Source organism: Lepus europaeus, chromosome 15, assembly GCF_033115175.1.
Source record: "Lepus europaeus isolate LE1 chromosome 15, mLepTim1.pri, whole genome shotgun sequence".
Classification (NCBI taxonomy): Eukaryota; Metazoa; Chordata; class Mammalia; order Lagomorpha; family Leporidae; genus Lepus; species Lepus europaeus.
In genome coordinates this window covers 35,657,361-35,676,149 of record NC_084841.1, presented here as the reverse complement: position 1 = coordinate 35,676,149, position 18,789 = coordinate 35,657,361, and the positions used below count along the sequence as shown (strand labels likewise).

Genomic DNA, 18,789 nt, shown 5'->3' with positions numbered 1-18,789 from the left:
CCTGCCTACTTGGAAAATGGTAACTTGATGTCAACCAGATCCCTGAATGGGCATTAGAGATCAAAAGGACCAAGACTTCCAGAAGTCAATTTCTCCCAAAAAAATTCTACTTCATTAAAGGTATGAATGCACAGGGCGGAGATCAGGGGACAGTCTACTGGCAAGAGCAGTCCACATCACTAAGCCTAAATCAAATATAAATGGCCCTGAAAGATGAATGTATAATCCACCTTATCAATGGCCAGTGCATGTTTACACCATAGTTCTCCATCTTAATTGGCCCATTCTCCCCTATTTTCACTTTAAAGCTCTTATTATCCATGTGCTTCCATGACTTTAAGACTTTACATGGAAAACTTCATAGCTGAAATTTGAAAGGAGAATAAAAAAGAATGCACTTTTATATACACATTATAGAGTTCAAGTGCTGTGCACTGTACCTTATCTGGGTAACTACCCCAATAGATATTAACACGCTTGAGAGCAAATGCCAGCCCTAGGGAGGGAGAAGAACAGAGAGAGGAAGAGGTGAACTCCAGAATGGAAGCTGTGTGACCTTGGCAAGTCACCTCCCAGCTCTGCACTTGTTTCCTCCTTTTCAAAGTGGGAACAGTAATACTGCCCAACTCACAGGGTTGCCATAGGGATTAAAAGAGCACAATAACCTTAGCTGTTAACATAGACTTTGTTATGACCTCTGGCTCAGTGCTTTCCAAAAAAGTAAAGGAAGACAGTAAGTGTGCGTTGGGTTTGGTTGTGTTCTTGGCTTTATGGGGGGGGGGGGGGGGTAGTTAAACGACTAAAACACTAGGGCTAGGTAATCTGAAGCCTGCAACTCCTGGACACATTTTCCAAGGCATTTCTGGAAATTTCCTTTGAAAATGAAATATTTGTGTAGCCTTGTGGAAAACTGATTCTATAAGCAAAGGCAAGCAGTTGAGCATGCCTGCTGATAAGATCTAAATTGCTCAATTAAAGAAAAAAAAAAAAAAGCCCAGCTTTGCAAACGGAAGGGGGCCGTGGAGAACGGGGAGTGTTTTTACATCAAAAGAGTGGGTAGGCAGTGAAGCCTCCCGCATCTGAATGCCAGTCCAGAGGCTCCTGACCCACACAGCACTTAAGAACTGCCCTGCTCCTAGGGCGAATAAAGGACACCTGCTACCACAAACAAGGCACGCTTATAAAAGTGCGACATACCAGCAAGGACACAATACCCTACCCTGACCAGCTTAGCCTGGCAGGCGGTGTGACCTCGCCCAAAGCCTCTGCCACTGCCACCGGTGCTGCCCCTCCCTCGGCAAGGAACTGCCACCGGCTCGCTAGGAGCCACGGGACCGCTATTTATAACCTTCCCTGAAAGCCGATTGGCCCAGGCTGCATAATAGTCATTCCGCCTCCTGAGTTTGAATTGGCTGTGCCCAGGCTGCCCCCTTTGCTGTCTCTCCCCCTCTCACAGGCCCGGGCCCCTCTTTCTTTCCCGCAGAGGCCCGCACCGCCACCCGGCGCCCGCAAGCACACGCACTCACATCTTCTGCACCGGCTCCTACGTTCCACACCAGGCACCCTCACTGAACTCCCTGAAGATTCAGGCACAGTTTCGGGGCATCCAGCTGCAACCTTTCGGAGGGAACTAGCCGTCGAAAGTCCTCTATGACCTTTCTCTCCACCCCCCTCCTGGACGTCGAATTGACCCCGGACGACTCCTGTCCCCCAAAGCTCCACTGTCTGCACCTGCACAGCTGCTGCCTCGTTCCCTGCCCTCTGCGGGCAGCCAGTTCCCCAATCCACCCGCCCACCCCCTTCCGCGTCAGAAGACAAAAAAGGGGGCCCTGAAGGGAAGGTTCTCCCTGTCGGCGGCCCAAGCGCGGGGCCTACTGGCGCCCCTGCGCCCCCGGCACTGCCGACCGCGCCCCCCGTTGCTCCCTGACAGGTCTCGGTTCAGGTGAGGGTCGGGGTTGTCCGCCCGAGCCCCGCACCCTTGCCCCAGCTGCGCCCTGGGCGCGCACCCCGCTTGCACACGCGGCCACGCTCACCTGCGCCCGGAGGCCGCGCGCCGCGGGCCGTGAGGGATCGCCGCGCTGGCACACCCGGGCTGGGGCCCCGCGGCGCGGCGCCTCCAACCCGGAAGAACAGCCCCAAACCCGAAGCTGCCGCCTCAGCCACGTGACCCCACGCAGTCCTCCCCCCACACCCCTCACCCCAACAGAGTGCCCCCTCCCCGTCCGGAGCCTTGCCCCTCCACCCGGTCGCCTGTCCTCTTTGGGACCCGGAATGCGATCTGACGAAACGCCCCTCCTGAGCCCAAAGGTCGGTTACCGGGAGAAGCGCTCCCACGCTCCGTGGCAGCCAAAACCTCTTTGTCTGTGCCTGGGCCCCGGCCCCCAGCCCCGCCCCCGCGTTTTCCCTCGGCGGGTCCTTGTCAGTCAAACCTGGTGCCAGGGGGAGGCCGCTCAAGTTCTCAAGGATCCATCTGCCCTCTCCCCCTGCAGAAGCAGAGGCAAGAGGGTTTTCTGGTCCCCCGTCCCACCAGCACGCGGAAGCTCGAGTACCTGACTTTCCTCTAAGCTCTCTAGGAAAAATCAGAACTTCTGTAACAGGAGAGAGCCACAGGGAACGGCAGAGGAGGGGCAGGGCGGGCGTGGGGGCGTAGTTTTCCATTCCGGCAGGGGAGGTGGAGTTAAATTCCTCAGATCCGATGTCAAGGCCCGAAAATTAACACGCATCTGCGTACTTGTCTTCCATCATCACAGCCGGCCTGCTGGGAAGCCCGAGTCGCTGTAAGTATGGAAATCCCGCGGCTGGAAGGCTCCCTCGGCGCAGCCCCAGGCTGCTGTCGGCAAAACTGTTAAAAAGACTCGGAAAGAAGAGACCTAGTTGTTCCTTCCGTTCCTGTCGTTCCGTCACTCGTCTGCAGGTGTATTCGGACTGAAAATGCAAGGGATAAAGCCCAGAGTTCAAAATGCTTCACTTCCCCAGAGATGAGTCACCCTAAGGGTTCAGTGTAAAGTCACCTCTGTTTATTTTAGTTGAGATATTTAAGACAAGTACAAGAATTATGAAGCTAAAAGGCATAAAGCAAACCAGGTCTGCACGTCTTTATAAAAAGAAACGAACCGCAGAGAAACGCTTACTTTGACAATGTGTCTTGTGATGAACCACACACAAGGTCATTCAACTAAAGGACTTGCAGTGCGATCCAAACAAGGTAAAAGCCCGGTCGTCTCCTGGGAGAGTCCACATTTGGAAGGGACGTGCCCCCATGTTTTAAAATAATAAGGAACCATCATATGTGCAACCATAGAGACAGGTCCAAGATACTGCAGGTCCCAAGATGGATCGATATAGACTATTCTCTTTGTTATAAACTTGTAGGGGTCGGGAGTTGGGGGGGGGGGGCTCATTCTTTCACTGGTATTGAAAACCAGTAGTTCCCGGCCGGCGCCGTGGCTTAACAGGCTAATCCTCCACCTTGCGGCGCCGGCACACTCGGTTCTAGTCCCGGGAGGGGCGCCGGAGTCTATCCCGGTTGCCCCTCTTCCAGGCCAGCTCTCTGCTATGGCCCGGGAAGGCAGTGGAGGATGGCCCAAGTCCTTGGGCCCTGCACCCCATGGGAGACCAGGAGAAGCACCTGGCTCCTGGCTTCGGATCAGCGCGATGCACCGGCCGCAGCGGCCAATGGAGGGTGAACCAACGGCAAAAAGGAAGACCTTTCTCTCTCTCTCTCTCACTATCCACTCTGCCTGTCATAATAATAATAATAATAATAATAATAATAATAATCAGTAGTTCCCGGTCAGCATTATGGCACTGTGGGCTTCTCTTACCAGAGTATCAGTTTGAATCCCTACATACAGTTCTATTTTTCATAGATGGAGTTCCTCAAAGATTATTAGACTGTTCCAGAAGTTTGTAAGTTGGTTGCTTCTGGATCTTAGGCGCTGTCTTGTATAAACTTTTTGTAAAAATGTTATATCCCATGGGGTCCATTCTGTGGCATAGGGAGTAAAGCCGCCACCTGCAGTGCCAGCATCCCCTATGGGTGCCGGTTGGAGTCCTGGCTGCTCCACTTCCGAACCAGCTCTCTGCTACGACCTGGAAAAACAATAAATGGCCCAAGTCTTTGGGCCCTTGCTCCTGGCTCCTGGCTTTGGATGGGTAAAGCTCCAGCTGTAGCAGCCACCTGGGAAGTGAACCAGCAGATGGAAGACCTCTCTCTCTCTCTCTCTCTTTCTCTCTCTCTGCTTCTGCCTCTCTGTAACTCTGCCTTTCAAATAAATAAATAAATAAAAATAAAGTGTTATATTCCCCTATTATCTTGCAAGCTCTGTCTTCCTTGTGACATCTGCTCCTTCCTCCCTGGTTATCCTGGCCTCCAAACCCTCCTCTTAGAATGATACCTTTCACTTTTTTTTTTATTAATTTTTTTTTATTTGACAGGTAGAGTTATAGACAGTGAGAGAGAGACAAAGAGAAAGTCTTCCTTCCATTGGTCCACTCCCCAAATGGCTGCTACGGCCGGCACTGTGCCGATCCGAAGCCAGGAGCCAGGTGCTTCTTCCTGGTCTCCCATGCAGGTGCAGGGGCCCAAGCACTTGGGCCATCCTCCATTGCCACCACCACCCCCCACGCCCCCCACCCCCAGCCACAGCAGAGAGCTGGACTGGAAGAGGAGCAACCCGGCGCCCGTATGGGATGCCGGCGCCGGCGCCACAGGCGGAGGATTAACCAAGTAAGCCACAGCACTGGCCCTGGTACCTTTCACTTTTATGCAAGTTTTCATTACAGATTGCTACATAATTGGATACTTTAATTTTAAATAATTTTGAAATTAAAACATACATCAACATTTAAGTTCTCTGAAAAGAGACTGTAGTCACAAATGTTTAAAAACACTATTTTTTTTTTTTTTGACAGGCAGAGTGGACAGTGAGAGAGAGAGAGACAGAGAGAAAGGTCTTCCTAGTGGACAGTGAGAGAGAGAGAGACAGAGAGAAAGGTCTTCCTTTTTGCCGTTGGTTCACCCTCCAATGGCCGCCGCGGCCGGCGCACCGCGCTGATCCCAAGGCAGGAGCCAGGTGCTTCTCCTGGTCTCCCATGCGGGTGCAGGGCCCAAGCACTTGGGCCATCCTCCACTGCCTTCCCGGGCCATAGCAGAGAGCTGTCCTGGAAGAGGGGCAACCGGGACAGAAACCGGTACCTCGACCGGGACAGAATCCGGTGCCTCGACCGGGAATAGAACCCAGTGTGCCGGCGCTGCTAGGCGGAGGATTAGCCTGTTGAGCCACGGCGCTGGCTAAAAACACTATTTAACATTTATGATCCATCAAGCAAAAAGAGCCCAGTCTACAAGAATGTGAGTTACACATACCATTAGAAATCTACTTTGCAGCCTAGAACCTAAGCAAGCCCAAGGGCCAAAACTCAAAATGTAAGCTGAGCCTGAGAAGGTATCTTTCCAGACTTAGCATCTATTTATGTAGTTTTCATGTCTTTCCATTGTGATTATTGTGTTCAAGTTTTTTGTTCCAAGCTTCCCTTTTATGAGTATATTGAACGTTGTAAGTAAACGGCTCCAAAAAGATAAAATTCTTACACTCTGGTAATGTCTGATAATACAAACGCTTAACAGGTTCTAAGGGAACTATCACTGACTCAGTCTTCCCCCTCTTCTCCCAGGCAGATCAACAAAGACTGTTTGATTTTAGGAAATAAATACTGACTAAATAAGCATACTAATCAACATTAACTGGAAAAGGAGCAGGGAGAACTGACCCTAAACAGCCATTACAAAGGTAAGTCATTGGCAGTTTGTGAAAACTATTTAAGTAAAACTAGTTTTCATTTGAAATTATTGAGAGCATCTAAAAAATTAATTTGGGGCACACATCTGGCACAGTGGTTAAGACTCTGCTGGAACATCTGCATTGCCTTTCAGAATGCCTGGGCCCGAATCCCAGCTCCACTTCCAATTCCAGCTTCCTGCTAATGTGCATCCTGGGAGCCAGCAGTGATGGCTCAAGTAGTTGGATCCCAGGCGGTCATGTAGGAGATGCAGACTGAGTTCCTGTCCGTGGCCCACCCCAGCTATGACAGATATTTAGGGAGTGAACTAGTGGACGGAAGATTCTTCCTCTGTGTGTCTCTTTCTTTTCCTCTCTCTCTCTCTGCCTTTCAAATATTTTTTTTTCTTTTTTTGGACAGGCAGAGTGGATAGTGAGAGAGAGAGAGACAGAGAGAAAGGTCTTCCTTTTTGCCGTTGGTTCACCCTCCAATGGCCGCTGCGGCGGGCGCATCATGCTGATCCGAAGCCAGGAGCCAGGTGCTTCTCCTGGTCTCCCATGCGGGTGCAGGGCCCAAGGACTTGGGCCATCCTCCACTGCCTTCCCGGGCCATAGCAGAGAGCTGGCCTGGAAGAGGGGCAACCGGGATAGAATCCGGCGCCCCGACCGAGACTAGAACCCGGTGTGCCGACGCCACAAGGTGGAGGATTAGCCTGTTAAGCCACAGCGCCAGCCAAATAAATATTTAAAAATAAAAAATAGTTTCTAATATAGTTTTGTAAATATTGTCTTCTCCATATAGTAAGTACCAAATATTAAAAATCTGCTATCTTTTCATCAATATAAAAATTATTGGTGTGATAATAGCTTTTGGGGCTTGGGAAGATGATGAGGGAGAGAGGCTGTATTAGCATCCTAGGGCTGCTATAATAATTTCCCATAAGGGAAGTCAAAATGAGCCACCCCAAAATGTACTTTAGGGTATTTTGAGGTGGCTATTTAGAGGGGTTGCAGACACAAGGTGTCCTGGGGCTGGCATTGTGGCACAATGTGTTAAGATGCTGCTTGGGAGGCCAGCATCCCATATCAGAGTGGCTACTTCAAGTCTAGGCTGCTCCACTTCTGACCCAGCACCCTGTTGTGCACCTAGGAAAGCAGCAGAAGGTGGTCCAAGTACTTGGGCCACTGCCACACCCATGTGGGAGAACCCAATAGTGTTTCAGTCTCCTGGTTTCAACCTAGACAAGTACCAGCCATTTGGGGAGTGAATCAGGAGATGGACGATCTCTTTCTCTTTCTGTCTCTCCCTCTGAGACAAATAAGTACATGCAATATTTTTAAAAATAAAAAGCTGTTTTTCTGGGGGAAGGTTGGCATCTGCAGTAGAAGATATCAACTGATACAAACAGGCTTTCCCTGGAACTCTCCTCTATCTGCCAAGAAAAAGTATTTTCACAGGAAAAAGAGATTGGGGGTCTAACATCTGGCCCAGACAAAGATTCCCATGGGTGACCTTCTGATGACCGTTACCTGGGAATATTTATCACTATAATAAGGCAATTTTGTTCAATGAGTTTTCTTTCTACCCTTCTATAACTTGAGTTTTATATATATATATATATATAGTTATATATATATATATATATATATATATATATATATATATATATATAACTCTCCCCAAGTAAACTATTTCTTTGTGTAGCTCAAAATGCAATTTAAGCTTCAGCCATCTGGTCTCTCTTCAAGTCTCATACTTTGTGTGTGGCTACTGGTTTTTGTTTTTTTTTTTTAAGATTTATTTATTTTATTTGAAAGGCAGAGTTACGGTGGGGTGGGGGGGAAGGAGAGTTCTTCCATCTGCTGGTTCACTCCCCCAAAGAGCTGCAACAGCCAGGGCTGGGCCAGACCAAAACCAGGAGACTAAAACTTGATATGGGTCTTCCACATGGGTGGCAGGATCCCAGGTACTTGAAGCATCCCGTGCTGCCTCCCAGGGTGCACATCAGTGAGAAACTAGATCAGAAGAAGAGGAGTCAGTACTCAATCAGGTACTCGAATATCAGACATGGGGTCCCAAGGGGTGTCTTTTTTTTTAAGATTTATTTATTTATTTGGAAGTCAGAGTTACAGAGGAGCAGAAGCAGACAGAAAGGGGGTCTTCCATCTTCTGGTTCACTCCCCAGATGGCTACAACGGCCAGAGTTGTGCCGATCCAAAGCCAGCACATGGGTGCAGGGGCCCAGGACTTGGGCCATCTTCTACTGCTTTCCCAGGCCACAGCAGAGAGCTGGATCAGAAGTGGAGCAGCTGGGACTGGAACTGGTGCCCATATGGGATGCCGGCACTCAGGTGGCTATGTCACAGTGCCGGCCCCCCAAGGGGTGTCTTAATAGCTGCACAAAATGCCCATAGAAATGGAAAATAGGTTAGAGGTTGCCAGAGTTTATGGAGGGCATTAGGGTATGGGAGAAGGAGATGTGACTATAAAAGGGCAACCTGAAGGATCCCAATGGTAATGGAAGTGTTCTGGATCTTGATTGTCAATGTCAATACCCTGTTTGTGACATTATACTATAGTTTTGCAAGATGTTACCATTGAGAAAAACTGGGTGAAGAGTGTAGGAGATCTCTCTGTATTATTTCATACAATTGCATGTGAATCTACAATTACCTCAAAATAAAATGCTTAAAAATTAAGCTTCATAGTTGTTAGGATGCCACTTGGGATGCCTGCATTCCATCTCAAAGTACCTGATTTGAGTCCTGGCTCTTCCTCTTCTGGTTCAGATTCTTCCTAATGTGACGCTGGGAAGAAGCAGATGATGGCTCAAGTACTTGGGTTTCTGCCACCCGTGTGGGAGACCTATACTGAATTCTTGGCTCTTTGCGTTAGCCTGGCTCAGCCCTGGCTGTTGCAGACATGTGGGGAGTGAACCAGTAGATGGAAGAGCTCTGTATGTATCTCTATATCTCTATCGCTATGCTTTTTCAAATAAAACAAATAATTAAAAAATAAGCCTGGTAGGTATAGTAAAATATTAATTGGAGAATCTAGGCAGTAGGTATGCAAGTAAGCATATAAAATTCTTTCCATTTAATTGCATTTGTTATTATTAGAATTATGAAAAGAAACACATGTTTGATTTTGGTTGTTTGATGTGCAATATGTTTTTGTATGCAGGTAGTAAATAAACTTTGATCTTCAAAAAAAGAAAGAAACACATGTTCACCATTGTAATTATTCCAGTCTCATCATGTCTATAATCTAAAGGATGAAAGTAATGTACATTCATTTCATTAAAAGTATTGAAGAAATAAGCATTAAAAGTATTGAAGAAGTAAGCATTTGACCTAGCAGTTAAGATACCAAGCTAATATGTCCACGTCCCACATCAGAGTGCCTGTGTTCAATACTTGCCTCCAGGTCCTGACGCAAAAGGCAACTCAACTAATTGAGTTCCTGTCATCCACAAGGAAAACTTGGGTTGAGTCCCATGCTCCTGAATTCTGCCTGGTCCAGTCCCACCCTTTGCGGGCATTTGGGAATAAGCCAGTGGATGAGAGCTCTCTCTGTGTCTGTTTCTGCCTTTTAGAGTATTGCCCATAGAATAAGAAAGCATTCTTATGAAATGGTTTCTTATCAGTTGGGACTTTTCTGAAGTAGAGGAAGCAAATGATGGCCAAGAGATCATCCTAATTTGGGGATGAAGAGGTCTTTTAACTCCCCACCCTCCACTCCTCTTCTCTTTAATGTTTTCAATATTTAATTGGCCTGCTAATCATCAAACTCCCCTTCCTGCTGATTTTAGACATAGTGCAGCTAAGGTACTGTAAGGATTGCATTACTCAAATATCCTAATACAAAGACAAAGAGAGAGAGAGAGCTCACACTCCCACCCAATGGTTCACTCCCCAAATGTTTGCAACAGCCAGGGCTAGGCCAAGGCCAAAGCCACAAGCCAGGTACTCAGTCCAGTTCTTACTTAATTACTTGAGCCCTCACACAGCTGCCTCCCAGTGTCTGCATCAGCAGAGAGCTGGAGTCAAAAGCCAGAAGTGGATGTTGGATCCAGGCACTGTGATATGGAATGCAGGCATCTTAACCAGCATCCTAACCACTAGGCCAAATGTCAAATCCTCTGTGGTAGCTTTTAAGTAGTGGACAGGGATAGATATTGTGGCACAGAAGATTAGGCCATTGCTTGGTACACATGCATCTCACATCAGAGAGTCCCAGCTACTCTGCTTTCAACCCAGCTCCCTGCTAATATACCTGGGAAGCAGTGGATAATGGGTCAAGTATTTGAGTCTGGCCACCCATGTGGGAAACCTGAATGGAGTTCCTGGCTTCTGGCTTCAGCCTGGCCCAGCCCAGACTGTTGTGACCATTTGAGGAATGAACCAGTGGATGGAAAATAAATGAATAAATAAATCATTAAGTAGAGGACAAATTACAATAACTTATGGAATTATCGCAAACATTTTAAATAGCTTCATGGAGTGATTAATTTAGGGGCTTAAACTAGGTAGACCTGAAAAGTGTCTACAAATTCATATTGATAATTATGAATTCTTTGTTTCTTAATCTACATAATCACTATAGGAGTATAAAAGCACAAGGCATGCCGCCCTAGAATAGGTAACTCTGAAATAGCTACTACTATTCCTGTCTGTAGCTTGGGTCAACTGAACTAAAGTCACACCAAGAAATAGAGCTTTGACTTAGATCTAAGTCTTCTAGTTCTGAACTTGGTGATTCCTTCTAGGGCAAAGTGCCCTCCAGGGAACATGTAAAAAGACTACCCCAAGAAAAGCAACAAGACAAAAGCCCACTCAGAAGACTGAGGAGAAGGGAGTCCTCTGTGAACTCAGGAATAGAAATTCCCTCTTGTTCTACCCTCATTCATTTGCATAGATTATGTCCAGAATACTTGATTTTATTTGAGTTGTGGCATTCTCACAGAAGCCTTTCCAAATCATTCAAGGTTGACTTAGGTGCTGTAAAACCCAGGTGTTTGATCATTGTGTGCCTCAGTCTGTTTGGGCTGTTATAACAAAGTACCACGGGTGATCTGTAAACAAGAATTTATTTCTCATAGTTCTGGAAGCTAAGGAATCCAAAATGACAGCTTGGGCCTGCTTCCTCATAACCTGATATGACTTTGCATTATGGAAAGAGCAAGGGATCTCTCTGAGAACTCTTTTAATGAGTACTAATCATATTCATGAGGGTTCCATCCTCCTGACCTACTCAATCCTCCCCAAAGTCCCATCTTCCTATATTACCACTTTGCGGTTTAGGATTTCAGTATATGAGTTAGAAAGGGGGCATGTTGGATAAATCCACGCATATGAAGGACCTTCAAAAATTCATGGAAGATGTATGTTAGGAGAACACTGCCTGAATTTACTTTATTTTGAAACTCAAGAGTTACAGAGAGATAAGAAGAGACAGAGAGAGATATATCTTCCCTCTGCTGGTTCACTTCCCAGATGGCTTCATCAGCCAGCACTGGGTCACTTGAAGCCAGGAGCCAGGAGCTTCATTCAAGTCTCCCACTTGGGTGGCAGGGACCCAAACACTTGAACCACCTTCTGCTGCTTTCCCAGAACATTAGCAGGGAGCTAGATTAGAAGTGGAGTAGCTGGGACATGAACCGGTGCCCATATGGGATACTGTCGTCGCAGGCAGCAGCTTTACCTGTTATGCTACAATGGAGTCCCACTGCATGGATTTTTAAAATGTTTTACACCAAAATAAAGTTATCTTTTAATCTCATTTTCCACAAATTATCTCAAGGGCTCTATTAAAAGGAAGAAAAACACTGTGAGTACCCTGTGAGTAGCCTGTGGGGGTTGAAATAGAAGCAAGAAGCTAACTTTTGACCACATGCCAACACAAAGAGCAGTGAATGGACTGAGTCAGAGATAGGGAAACAAAACATGCCAGTAGCAAGAGACCTCTCACTTGACATTTAGATATTAAACATTGACACTCTTGTCTCTCGAGTGCCAAACTTGGATGATGTACATCATCTGATTAATGAGTATTTCTAGCTATTATCTTGCTGCTGGCCAGCAAGCACTCGGTTCAATTAGTGGAATAGTGCAATTAGTAGCATATTGCATGTTGTAATTATTCATTCAGAAGTCCTTAAAAATTTCTAACTCCTATTATCTCATACTTTTTATTTACTACTCCTTATTTCTGTTACCTGATGCCCCTTTTCTTCCAATCTACCATCTAGCTTCCTTCTTAACCCTTTATCGAGCCTCAGCCATAAACCACCTTTCAGCTCCTTCTGTCTTTATGCTTCTGCCTTATCTGCAAGACAGAATTACATTGCTAGTAACAGGCTTCTGGATCCTTGCAGCAGGTTGTTAAGAGTAGCTACAGGGGCTGGCACTGTGGCTCAGTGGGTTAATCCTTCGCCTGCGGCGCCAGCATCCCATATGGGTGCCGGTTCTAGTCCCGGCTGCTCTTCTTCCCATCCAGCTCTCTGCTATGGCCTGGGAAGGCAGTGGAGGATGGCCCACGTACTTGGGCCCCTGCACCCGCATGGAAGACCCAGAGGAAGCTCCTGGCTCCTGGCTTCGGGTCAGCGCAGCTCCGGCCGTTGCGGCCACTTGGAGGGTGAACCAGCGGACGGAAGACCTTTCTCTCTGTCTCTCTCTCTCACTGTCTGTAACTCTGCCTCTCAAATAAATGAAATATTAAAAAAAAAAAAAAGAGTAGCTACAGAAAAATCACAAAATGGCTCAGAGTGTTGCCCCTGCAAATCTCCAGTTTCTAACTTCAGCTGAACCTGTCTATCACCCATCAGTGCTTCTATGACCACCCCTCTTCCTCATAAGCTTCCCCTCCCAAAACAACTTTTGCCACCTGTCACTTTCCTAAAGCTCCCTCTTCTTTAATGATGCCCACTACTGTTACCAAGACATCTCTTTATTTTTTTTTTACTGAGACCACCTAAAGTTTCCAGCATTCTCCCACTCCTGCAATATTTGCATCTATTTTCATGTCCTAGTGCAATAGCTTTACTCCTGTCCAACACCATTCCTGGGTGACTTCTTGGTGCAGCAGTTAAGATGCCACTTGGGATTCCCACAGTCCACATCAGAGTGCTTCGTTGAGTCTTGGCTCCTTTTCTTCTAAGTCAGCTTCCAGTCTGTCTGCACTCCAGGAGGCAGCAGGTGATAGATCAAGTTCTTGGGTCCCTGCCACCCACGTGGGAGACCCAGATAGACTTCCAGGCTCCTGGCTTTGGTCTGGACACAGCCCTGACTGCTGTGGACATTTGAGGAGTCAATCAGCAAATTAAAAAAACTCTCTCTTTCTCTCTCCCAGATGAAATGAAAATAAATAAAAAATAAAACAAAATTATCCCTGCTGCCTACACTTTGAATTTGTGACCTGACACCTTCTCTAGTTCTTAGCTCCTTCAATTTTTCTTCCTTTCCCTGACATGTCCCTTATCTTCCTTGATTTTAGCTGACATACTCATGTTTATGCCTTCTTAAAAAAAATTCCAATAGCAACAAAAATTCCTTAACAAACTGCCTCAAAAACCATTCCCATAACTTTCCCATTTGTTCCACGGCCAACCTTAGACAAAGCTATCTATACCTACTATCTCTATTTCCTATTACAATTTCTTACACCCACATAACTCACAAACCTATACTATTCTGACTGCTATTATCATTGAAATACCTATTTATTAATTACAGTAAGAAATATAACTCTGTCGGCGCTGCGGCTCAATAGGCTAATCCTCCGCCTTGCGGCGCCGGCACACTGGGTTCTAGTCCCAGTCGGGGCGCCGGATTCTGTCCCGGTTGCCCCTCTTCCAGGCCAGCTCTCTGCTGTGGCCAGGGAGTGCAGTGGAGGATGGCCCAAGTGCTTGGGTCCTGCACCCCATGGGAGACCAGGAGAAGCACCTGGCTCCTGCCTTCGGATCAGCGTAGTGCGCAGTCCGCGGCAGCCACTGGAGGGTGAACCAACGGCATAGGAAGACCTTTCTCTCTGTCTCTCTCTCTCACTGTCCACTCTGCCTGTCAAAAAATAAAAATAAAAAATAAAATAAAATAAAAAAAGAAATATAACTCAAAAATAATGGAATATTTACATTTGTATGGCCTATTTATTCTGGAAATAGTGTAGCATATCATTTACACTTGTGAACTCTGGAGTTTGAACTGGGTTGCTCACTGTGTGATCCTGGGCAAGTGAGAACATCAGTATTTTTAGCATGAAATGGAGTATATAATAATACCTACCCTCTAGGATTTGTTTGGAAAATTAAATGAGATAATTCTGTGAGGTAATCTATATAAAGTGTTTTCCTGGAACATAGCACTAAATATTAGCTAGTATGATTGCTGTTATTGCTCCTCTTAATATGCAGTTTTTTTCAGGCAGTAATATTATAGCAAGATTGCTTAGTGAACGTGCACCACATTCCCGGAGGTGGTTGTTTACTCGGTTGTTTAGTGGTGCAGGACAGTCTAGCCATAGCCAACTAAATGTCAATCTCAGAGAAGGGTGCACTTTCATGAACTCCTTGGATTCCTACTATTTGACGATTTTGCAATAATGGGCACTTTCAGGCTCTCCCTCTTTAACCTATTTTCCACTGGCTTCTCTCCATCTTAATCCTATGTAAACAAAGAACACAGATTCTTCTTCAACCCAGCCATTAAATTTGGTGCTTCTCTTTCCTTTTCTGTTATATAATTTTCCTAAGGAATCTCTTTTCCTCCTTTGGCTTCAGTTATCAAATCCCTAACTCAAGCAACATTGGTCTGAGCTCCAATATCACAAATTTAACTCTCCACTGAACAATTCTACTTGTTTTCTCCAAATGCCAAATGAAATGTACAACATGGAATTAGTAAGAGTCCCCTTTTTTTTCCCTGAACTTGTTTCCTTCCAGTATCCCCACTCTGATAGGCTGAATTACAAAGCCAGAATTCTGGTAGTCCTCTTTATCTCTGGCCCCTCATTAACGCCTCACACACAATTTGTCAATTTGCTAAACATCTCTTGAATTGGGCCCTTCTCTCCAACCCCACCAATGCCACCACCATATTAATGGCCAGCACAATTTCTTGCCAGAATTTCTGCAACAGCTCATGAAAAGCATCTGTTTCAAGTCTCATATACCTTCCACCTGTGAATCTCACAACCCTGCATCTCCTCAGCACCAAAAACAGCATCTGGCCCGAAGCAGGCATGCAATCAGTATTTGACTGAATAAACAAGTTAATGAATTAATTCCTTTCTTCACATAGTTTACAATCCCGCTGAGAGATCAATATTAAACAAATATCACTAAATGCTGGGGAGGTCCCAAACAGCATTCCTGGCTATCTCAGACTCTAAGATTGATATGAGCCTTAATCCAGATAGGAATTTGGAGGGCTGACTGTCTGAGGTTACATTTCACAGCAGGACCAAGAGACTAGAAGAGGAAGATAGCTTTCACAGATGAGAACAAACACAGCAGCTAATTCTTTTTCTCTCGTAATGATGCTGCCACTCATTTATAATGGCTTGTAAGTTGCCATGATGATTTTAGTGGGGGAGAGTGACCTGTACTATCTAGGAAAGAATTAGGTGAGATGGAATTAGACAGAACAAGGTTTATTGTACTTGTGTGTGTTAGACTTCTAAAGCTTTTTGTTTAGAGATGACTGTAGATTCACATCAAGTTTTATACAGAGAAATTTTATCTACTCTTCACCTAGTTTCCCCCAATGGTAACATCTTGCATAACTGTAATACAATATCTCATCCAGGAAGTTGACAATGATACATTTCACATACCTTAGTTTTACATGCACTCCTATGTATGTGTGTGTGTGTGTCTGTGCACATGTATTCAGTTCCATACAATTTTATCATGTGTCAATTCATGTGACCACTACCACAATCAGAACAGAATAGTTCTATCATAGTCTCTACTCTGCTAATAACCCCACTTCCTTCCTAATCTCTGGCAACCACTAATCTGATGTCCATTTTTATAATTTTGTCACCTCAAGGTTATATCCATGGGATCATACAATAATATTTTGAAACTGACTTTCTTCAACTTAGCTTAAGTCCCTTGAGATCCATTAAATTTGCTGTATCAGTTGTTTTGTAGTGGGACAATGAGGATGATCACAGTTCTTGTCCCGTGTGGAAGAATTTCCTTGCAGACATGGACAGTGAGCAAAGTGAGAAACCTCCTGCCACAGCAGTCAGGAGGGGGATTCCAAGGAAGGAGTTGGCAGAGACGCTTGCTAGTGGGGCTGTTATATACACACAGTGGCTCTTTCTGATTGGCTGCTTTCTGAAGAGTACAGATTTAACCAAACAGGGAGAAGCAGAATAACAACCAATCAGGAGGTGAGAATAACAGCCAATCAGAAGGCAGGGATAACAACAACTCAGGGAACTGAAAGTGTATGCTAATGAGGCATGCTACATAAATAAAATCCATAAAATAATGGAGTAGCCTGTTTTGCACAGAAGTGTTCAGAGTGCTCAATCAGGTCCTTTGGACAGACTCAACATCTGAATATAAACATTTGGGATACAGGGATTTGGGTGAACATAAGTTTTCTTTTCTCTGGGATTAATGCCCAGGAGTACAGTTGCTGGGTTGTATGGTAGTTTCATGCATGATTTTTAAAGAAACTGCCAAACTGTTTCCAGATTGACTATGTCATTTTACATTCCCACAATCAATGTGGAGTGACTCAGTTTCTAGTTTCTCTACATATTTCTGAGCACTTGGTTTTGTCTATATGTGTTATTTTAGCCATTATGCTAAGCAGTTAATAAAATGCTATTTGGGTTTTAATTTTCATTTATCTAATGGTTAATTATGTTGAATTTTTTTAAGGGCTTAAATACTATCTGTACACTTTTTTTTTTTAAAGATTTATTTTATTTATATGAAAGAGTTACAGAGAGAGGCAGAGAGAGAGGTCTTCCGTCTGGCTCACTTCCCAGATGGATGCAATGGCCGGAGCTGAGCCAATCCTAAGCCAGGAGCCAGGAGCTTCTTCCAGGTCTCCCACATGGGTGCAGGGGCCCAAGGACCTGGGCCATCCTCCACTGCTATCCCAGGCCATAGCAGAGAGCTGGATTGGAAGAGGAGCAGCCAGGACTAGAACCGGCGCCCACAGTGAAACATCCATTAATGTATCTGGCCCATTTTCTAAATGGATTGTTCTTTTCCAGTGGGGTTTTGAGAGTTCTTTATATATTATAGATATAAGTCTGCTTTGAATTTGTGGTTTGCAAGGATTTCCTCCCTGATATTTTTGAAAATTTCCTATTGTCTAAACTTAAAAAACTGTACTATCTGCTCCTATGTGAAGGCTCCAGTGATGATCTTGATGTCACTCAGTTCTGTCACTTGTAGAACCCAAGGAATTGCAAGGCTTTTTCAGATGAGTCCTAATTCTGTTAAAAGCCCATTATGGACCAAGTTCCTGGTTAGAGTTTAAAGTATAGAGATTAAAAGATATCTTCTGCCCTCAGAGGGCTACTTTAGTGGAAGAGGCAGTTAAACCAAATATTAACAATCTGGAATGCACGGTAAGTGCCAAGACAGAGTTCTCCCATGGTGCACCTGTCACCAGGGAGGGAATCTAAGATCAGGAAGCTGGGGGAGGTCATCCTGAGGAGCACCTTTCAAGGCCAGTCTAAAGAAACATACCTTTTCCATAGTTCCCAGCAGGCCCTGTCCCATGATATGTATTTTCCAACCTTTCCGAATTTAATTCTCCTGCACACCTTTCACCATAAATTAATTTTAAAAGGCATAAATGTGGAAGAGGATCATTTTTAAAGACTCTTTTCAGGGAGTCCCATATGGTGCTTGTGTGTGTGTGGCCTCTTGCCATTTTGCAATACCTACTACCTGGCACTTAGCCCTACAAGTGTCTCTGGCTGTATCTGAGCCCTTGTGGTATCTTGGCACCTTTCCTGTAAAAAATGGGGATTTTAGAATGGCTGCTTTACAGGGTATGATAAAATTAAAGTTCACAGAACAGTGGCTGGCATATAATAAAACACTCAATACATACTAGCTATTTATCACAATGCTAAATTCATTGGTGTTATACTCAAGTGTACCTTTCACACATCGTAATGATAGGGCTAAAGTTACATAGTAGAAAATAGAAGGTGAAGGATAGATCTCTGTCATCTAACTTATCTAACAAACAGAAGCTGTAAAGTTGCCCTATGGGTACAGAATAGCATTATCTTCACACAAGAAAGCCCTATGTGTTAGAAACGGTGCTACCTGTCAGGAAAATTTTAAGAGGAAACAAAAAGGGTGAATGCAAACAAAAAACAAGATAGGGGGCTTCTATTTCACAGAACATCCAGGAGGACTCACTCTGAGTTTTTGTGCATCCTTTATAGGTCTTTCCTACATCACAGAGAAGTCCAGATAAAAGGAACTGACAAACTGACAACCACATAGACTGGTGCATTTTAAAATGTTGTGAGCAAAAAAAAAAAAAAAAAAAAAAAAAAAAAAAAAAAAAGGTATGAGTATCACCTTATCTAATTTTTTGAACTGTAATCTTATCTTTGCAGTAAATAGCATCCATTTAACTTAATTACTGCTAGTTTCGAAATGTTTTTGCAGAAGTGGAGTTGGTACAGAAATATGGAAGACTAGGAGATAGGGTCATACCTGTGTTCTATGGAAATAATTTGAATATTTGTTTTTTATGGATTTTTATTCACTTTTTGCACATGCTACTAAAAGGGGCCTCAATTGCTGAGCAAGCACGGTAGCTTGTACAATGGCAAAGTGGGCCAAAAGCTTCTTGTTGTGACCTGTTTTTAAAATACAGTATCTCGAAACTGAAAAAAAAAAAAAAAACGCTCAGTGCTACAAAATAGCTATTTTACATATGAGGATACTAGAGCTCAGAGAAGCTGACTTAAGACCACACAACCAGCAATGATCAAGGGTAGGATTCCAACCCA

At 44.9% G+C, this 18,789-nt stretch overlaps 1 protein-coding gene and 1 long non-coding RNA gene across 6 annotated transcripts in view; one reads left to right on the top strand and one right to left on the bottom strand.

Annotated features, from left to right (window-relative positions):
- The window catches only part of NNT (nicotinamide nucleotide transhydrogenase), a 101,877-nt gene extending 99,221 nt beyond the window's left edge, over positions 1 to 2,656 (bottom strand). Inside the window, exon 1 of one of the 4 annotated variants that reach the window (XM_062211790.1) lies at positions 2,550 to 2,656. The gene's annotated coding sequence lies outside the window, so the exon portion shown is untranslated. Of the gene's footprint in view, positions 1 to 2,033; positions 2,128 to 2,316; positions 2,387 to 2,429 lie in introns of those variants that run through there. The other 3 variants (XM_062211789.1, XM_062211793.1, XM_062211791.1) reach the window with 3 other exon arrangements.
- On the top strand, positions 2,230 to 18,670 carry LOC133774165 (uncharacterized). Of its 2 annotated transcripts, XR_009868051.1 has the most exons (4): positions 2,230 to 2,307; positions 2,751 to 3,205; positions 5,677 to 5,792; positions 18,214 to 18,670. It is a non-coding gene; the product is annotated as an uncharacterized LOC133774165 (long non-coding RNA). The 2 variants fall into 2 exon arrangements; XR_009868050.1 differs by lacking the exon at positions 2,230 to 2,307 and having other exon boundaries at positions 2,660 to 3,205.
- The last annotated feature ends 119 nt before the right edge of the window (positions 18,671 to 18,789 follow it).